Consider the following 7,451-nt stretch of genomic DNA (forward strand, 5'->3'; position numbering starts at 1 on the left):
GGACATCGCAGTCACCCCCCTCCACCTCTCGGACCATCACTTTCTATCCTTCTCTCTCTCTCCCTTCCTTCTCTTTCCATCAAGTCCTCTCCAACATGTTCCTCCTTCCTCCATCGCAATCTTCACTCTATAACTCCCTCTTCCCTTACTTCTACTATTTTGTCCACCCTTCCTGACCCTGACTCTCTATCCTCTCTCTCTTTGGATACAGTTACAAATACTTTCATTTCTACACTCTCCTCATCAATGAATCTTTTGTGCCCTCTCTCCTCTAGACCCGCTAAGTCCTCCCCACCTGCCCCCTGGCTAACAGAAACACTTGAGAGAACTAAGGACTGCAGAGAGGAGGTGGAGGAAAGCTCACATAGATTCAGATCTTAGCTCATACAAGTCTCTCCTTTCCAAGTTCTCACTGCAAGTAACATCTGCAAAGTCATCCTACTACAGGGAGAAATTCGAATCATCATCATCATCATCATCATCTGATCCACGCAAGCTCTTCACAATTTTTTCTTCTCTCCTTAATCCTCCCCTCCCCCCCCCTCCTCATCTCTTACTCTGGAAGATTTTATCACCTTCTTTGAGGAGAAGGTTGCAGCAATCCGCCAGTCCTTTTCCTCTGTTCCCACTCCTCCAAATAATGTGCATTTCTCAACATCCAACTCTCTGACTTCTTTTTCTCTTCTCTCCACAGATGAAATTCTTCAACTCCTGACTTCCAGCAATCTGACTACTTGTCCGCTGGATCTGATTCCTTCTGCTCTGTTCCAGACAATCGCAAGAGATCTGCTTCCTTTCATCTTTGTCATCATCAACAACTCCTTATCTTCTGGATATGTGCCTACTGCATTCAAAACCGCCAGGGTGGTACCAATCCTCAAGAAGGCCACACTTGACAACTCCAGCGTTACCAACTACAGACCGGTATCACTTTTCTCTTTCCTCTCAAAAGCCCTTGAACGAGCAGTTTATAATCAATTGGCTCTTTTTCTCACCCAGAACCAGCTGTATGATCCCAATCAGTCTGGCTACAAACCGACACATTCTACAGAAACAGCCCTCATAGCGGTGACTGAGAAACTTCATGCCACTAAAGCTGCCAAACAGTCATCTGTTTTGATTCTTCTAGACCTTTCAGCAGCACAGTGACACAGTGAAACACAACATTCTTTTCTCTGTTCTTTCCAGACTTGGTGTGACTGGCTCTGCTTGGAGATGGTTTCAGTCCTATCAGGTGACATGGAGAGGATCCACGTCCAAACCGTGCAGACTCTCCACTGGTGTTCCACAAGGCTCAGTATTGGGCCCCCTTCTCTTCTCTTTGTATACTCGTTCTCTTGGTGATTTAATATCTTCTCATGGTTTCTCCTATCACTGCTATGCTGATGACACTTAATTATTTCTTTCTTTTCCACCCTCTGACACGCAGGTCTTGAGACGTATCTCAGCATGCTTGACTGACATTGTGTCATGGATGACAGCTCACCACTTGAAACTCAACCCCAGTAAAACTGAGCTTCTGTTTATCCCAGGTACTCCCAACCCTTGCTATGACCTCACAGTTTCCTTCGAGAACTCCATGGTATCACCATCCGAAGCTGCCTGTAGCCTGGGCATAACTTTGGACAGCCAAATGTCGTTCTCAGCTCATGTTTCTAATCTAACCCAGTCTTGCAGATTTCTCCTTTGTAACATATGAAGGATTCAGCCCTTTCTCTCACAGGAAGCTACCAAGGTGCTTGTGCAGTGTCTCGTGATTTCAAAGCTCGACTACTGCAACTCTCCACTTACTGGTCTTCCTCTAAGAGCCAGCAAACCTCTACAACTTGTCCAGAACGCAGCAGCACGACTGGTCTTCAATCTTCCAAAGTTCTCACGTTACTCCACTGCTGCACTCCCTTCTTTAGCTCACAGTAGCTGCACGCATCAGATTTAAAACCTTAATGCTTGCCTACAAAGCCAAAAATGAACCATTCCCTTCATACATGAGGTCAGTGGTCAAAGCCCAATCCATACCTCAAGTACTTCGAACCTCAAGTATGGCTGGCTTGAAATACCTTGCTTCAAGTCTCATATTTTCTGTCCTGGCTCCAAAATGGTGGAATGAACTCCCATTTGCTGTCCGGACAGCAGAGTCCCTTGCAGTCTTCAAACACAAACTGAAGACCCATCTATTTGCAGAATATTTAAAGGACAACTGACACTGCTCCCATATTGACTGACTAAATTAATACTTATTGTAGGGAATTGTTTATGTTTAACAAACTCTAGCACTTATTGTTTATTGCACTTATCATTGTTTATGATAGACCTTATGTATTTTGTACTCTAGGTATCAGAATTGATCCCTGTTTTCTACAGTATTCTAGTTTATGGGTATGTTGGACTCTAACCTACTGTACTGTATTAGGATATATTCTGAGTAAATGACAAAACAAAAAATACAAAACAGAACATAGAATAAAACAGACAAACATAGGAGGAACAGGATAATAGGGTGAGGGCGAGACTTAGGCAACAAAGTATATATATACTGTGGGGTTTCATAAATTAAATGAATGCTAAGCTTACACTAATAAAGAATAATGCACAGGATGGAATAGGACTAATGCTTGCATTAATAAAATAATTACTCTATGTCCAAACATAACAGGAAATGCCCTAGACATGCATATGTGTGATTATGCAAGAAGACATGTGTACGCGACAGTCAGACAGAGGTGATGGCTGAGACGGAAAAATACAAAATCAGAAGTGGCGCAAGGCGAGAAAAATATAAGTCTGTCTGTTGCAAAGTTATGCTTTAGAGCTCACTCGCACTGCCTTGTGAAGTGACATCTCCAGAGCTCTGCATTAATAAAAGGCCACAAGGTAACGCACTGGTTCCTGTCTCTTCTTTCCTGCATCAACGGACACGACAATACACACACACACACACACACACACACACACTAAAGAAAGAATAACTGAGAACCACAATGAGAAATACAACTATGAGCACAAAGACTTGGACAAGCGGGGATAACAGAACCGGACTACGTAAGATAAACAAACAATATTCACGACGAGGATACAGGTAACAGAACTAAACAAGGAAAGCAACAGACAGCGAGGGTAACTAAATATAGAGCACAGGGCAATGAACAAGTAGCGAGATAAAACAGGATATGAGCGAGGACAAATGAGATCCAACTAAAGACAGACAGAGGAGCGAGGAGCGAGTACAAACAGGATCTTACTCAAAACACAATGAGCACGGACAACGAGAACTAACCAGACACCATGAAAGACAACCTTACCAAAACAAAGAGAGAAAGCTACAATAACCGACAACCAAGAGATGTAGGAATGGGGTTTACATGGGACTACAATCAGGGACAAACTAGGAACAGCTGGACACAAAGGGGAGGAGACACGGAACCACGGAGACGAAAACTGGAAAACCCGGATGTGACTGTGTTGCCATGGAAATGAGGAAACTGTTTGATTGATATTTGCACCATAAATTCAAGGAACATGAACACACCTTGAGTTGACATGGTACGTGCCATCATCCTCATCATGAGTGTGACAACCACCACCACAAAGGAAGTTACACTAAAGGGCATGTTAATGACATCAACATTTGAGGAAACAATTCAAACTAATAACTGGTACTACAATACTTTCCCCACTGTTTTTAGTGAAAAAGTTGATTTCAAGGTATTTTAGTTTCCTCTCAATATATGACTCAAAAAACGGACTTTATGCTATGAAAAATCACAAAACTGATCTTACATCAGGTCTGTTCAGGTCAGAGAGAGGGAAATATGGCAATTGGCTTCTGCCCTCAAATCTGAACATTTCAGTGTCAATACTTCTATAGATATACCCACAGTTTACAGAATATGAGTAATGGGCCAACCAACTCAGGTGACAACCATCTATGCAGATAAATCTCCTCTACGCAGATAAATTAGAAAAAATGACATGCTTGTAATGAGTCAAGAATGAGTCAAGTAATAATCTTTACTCAACAATCATACAACATAATTTTTCTACACACACACACAAAAAGTACAATTGTTAGGAGGTGGGTCAAACATTTTTGTATTGAAGCACAGATTATTGCAACCTCTGCACACCAAAGACTTTCTGCTGCCAAAAATATTCATTTAGTTTTAAAAAATATTCTTGGAGGAAACTAATATGATAACTCAACTACCTAATGCCAATCGCTAAACTCTTCTACTTCAAACAGTGTAGCATGTCTTTAGTTCCCTTTAATTACAATTAATATTAGGCAAAACCTTAGAATATTATGTTATCATAAATGAAGTCAGTTATTAAGTCTTTACATTTTGATTAAATACTGTCACGGAGCCCCCACTAGTCACGTGGTACGGCCCACCGCGTGCAGTGGCGCTTAATCGTCTGGTTTGTAGCCACGCCTTCGTACTGAGCACGCGCCTGCACGTGGTTAGTCTGCTAATGTCTGCGTGCACTCACACCGCTGTGGGACGTTGCTTCGCTGGCGGTTATTGATCACGTTCACGATGGTCATGTTGTCTGTGTTAATGTTCACATCGTTAATGTTAGTCGTTGTGTGTTCATGTTCACCGTTTACGTTATATGTGAGTGCCGTTGTCTTTTTCGTATGTTAATAAATGTCTCCGTGGAGGGAATATGTGCGTCCTGCACTTGCCCTGCGGCATTCGGGCCGTTACAAATACTCAGTGGTACATGTAGGTTTATGGCTCCATTTTATTTATGTTTGTTAAATTCATAATAGAAATTTGAATTTAATCTCAGCTAAATGCCATAAATGTAAGAGTGTTGTGTGTGACACTACCAATGCTTTTGATACCTAAAATAAATAACTTATTCTAATGTAACAATAAGTTAATAGTACAACATTGTCCTTGGCTTTCACTCATAATCAATTTATCATTAGTATAAATATAAAATAAATCTATGTAGCCCTACTACGCTTATAAATTAATTATAAAAACGATTATATTACTAATTTCATTTTACGATATATAATAAGCTTTTCATGTCTGATTTCTTTCTGTTTTGAAAAAAATGACTGATATTTGAATCGCGTCATGTAACTTTTGTGCCATTGACAAAACTCTCCCTTTTATCTTAAACTCAGAAACTGCATAGCTCACCGAATTCTGAAATGTGTGAAAGTGTAGATGAAGAAAAAAAGTAGGATTACATAAAATACTAAAAAATATCACAGACGTTGTAAAATTCATTTTTAGAAATGGTACTGAATGCTTTTAAGACATAATTTCCTCAAGTTTTAAAACGTTAAATGTTTTATTTAATGTGTATTTTTATGATGCGACTCCTAGGTAGTACAGATTAAAAAGGAATAGGGAGCCTTTTCGAATAAACGTTAGTTTTATTTAGGCTATTTGTTTATTTGTTAATTTACTAGGCTGCTAAGATTGTTGAGAATTTAAAATATAAGTTTAGGGCTCTAATAGCGTAAGCGAAGTATTCCGAATGATTAAATGTGGAGAGCTTGCAAAAGATCACTTGTTTATTTCAATAGAAGAACAAGTGAAATACATGAGATAAAGCTTTTCAGCTTTGATTATGTACTACATATTACCATTTTTAAAAATGTTGAGAAACAATTGGTGACGCTTGGCTGCAAAAGAAACTTTGGTATTTTTATACCAAATTTGTATACCTGGGTGTGATTCCATTGAAATAAACAATGTCGTATAAAATGTTACATATTGTCAAAAATGTTAGAAATCATTTTTTGAGTTTGAAGAAGTTCAAATGTAATTTCCTGAGGAAAGGCACTTGGTGTGGTCTCTTGGTCATGTGATTCATCTCTTTCTGAGGCTCCTCCTTCATGTCCTCATAGTCTGTAAAAAGAGTACATTCAATTTTTTCTTTCTAAAATCTTAAAATAGCTTAAAATATTTTATTTTTGTATTATATACATATTAAATCAGCTTGTAAAATGTTAATGAGTGAGAAAACAGAAATTGCCTCAGTGTTTATCTAATCACCACTATAGTGCTAACAAATTCCATGATTTCCAAGAAATATAATATATGAAGATGTACAAATACTGTGCCTTAAATAAAATATCTTAAGAATAAAATGTAGCCTATTATCATTTATGACAACCAGCTCTGTTTTAGTTTTAAGCCTCTGCATGATTCAAGGTACCAGACACATCATTTGTAGATCGCACTTAGACAGACACAGCATTTGTAGGACACGATTAGACAGATGTAGATGGTAATGAACTCCAGTACTGTCTCAATCGTCTCCGTTTGTATAAATATGGGTGCAATTGTTATATAAGTGAAGGGAGACTGTAGTTGATATATAAATAGGACCCTCTGTCATGCATCAACATTATTACATTTCCATCTCATGTCATCACTAATGTGACCATGTTTTCACTGTGCTGCCTGTGTTCTTGATTTGACACACCGACACCACCATACAGGTGGAATGTAGTGGAGGACACAACAAGGGAAGCCACTCACCGTTTACACCTCCTACGTCCTGTCCAGCAGTGATGATGTCATCACTGTTCTCTGGTGTGTCCACTACACCAACAGGCAAAGATCAATTATGATGTTAAAATATAACGAATATATATATATATATATATATATATATATATATATATATATATATATATATATATATATATATATATATATATAATATTATATAATATAAATATATATTTACAGCATTACAGTTTCTACATTAAAAAAAAATACTTACTTTCTGTAACATTTGGGTTTGTTGCCGCATCATTGCAGTCTTCTGGTGTGGCCACTATACCAACAGGAGAAGACATAGGATACTGATATCAATAAAATATGTGTTACATTACAACCAACTGTTCTGATTCAGTGCTTCCATTTGACATAAATGGCCTTGTATTAAAATCCTACTTGCTGTAATGTTTGGGTTTAGTCCAGTGGTAATAACATCATCATAGTTCTCTGTCATCTCCTCTGTTATAGAGGAGATATAGAGGAAAATACCAGTACATTAGCATTTATTTCATTAACTGCTTTCATGTATGAGGCTACAATCTTGTAACATTACTAGTCATACCTGTCACAACAGCAGCGTTCTGATCATCAGTAATGACATCATCATAATTCTCAGATACGTCCTCTACACCAAAACACAGATGTACCGAGACAAACAGATGTTACTGAGCTGGCAGCTCTTAAAGCAGAGAAAAGCCCCATAAAAGTAACAAAGGCATCATTCATTTACAGATGATTTAATGAATGTCTTTTCTTTTTTATTGATTTATTTGTTTGGTTATTTATTAATTTTTTTTTATTTGTGATCTCAGATGTTTTTAATGATGACTGAATATAAAAGTGCTCCCCATACAAATTCATACTTGTATTCACACCAAATAAATGAACAGTTATGGGTTTGTAGTAAGAATGTTTGTTCTG

The 7,451-nt window shown here is 38.2% G+C and overlaps 1 long non-coding RNA gene across 1 annotated transcript in view; it reads right to left on the reverse strand.

The window, feature by feature from the left end:
* Window positions 1-6,926: 6,926 nt before the first annotated feature.
* LOC118241662 overlaps window positions 6,927-7,451 on the reverse strand; it is a 629-nt gene continuing 104 nt past the window's right edge. Inside the window, exons 2-3 of the long non-coding RNA XR_004776285.1 lie at window positions 7,093-7,155; window positions 6,927-6,989 (exon numbers count right to left, since the gene is read on the reverse strand). This is a non-coding gene — a long non-coding RNA (uncharacterized LOC118241662). The remainder of the gene's footprint in view (window positions 6,990-7,092; window positions 7,156-7,451) is intronic.

The sequence above is a fragment of the Electrophorus electricus genome, chromosome 7 (genome assembly GCF_013358815.1).
Source record: "Electrophorus electricus isolate fEleEle1 chromosome 7, fEleEle1.pri, whole genome shotgun sequence".
NCBI classification, from domain to species: Eukaryota; Metazoa; Chordata; class Actinopteri; order Gymnotiformes; family Gymnotidae; genus Electrophorus; species Electrophorus electricus.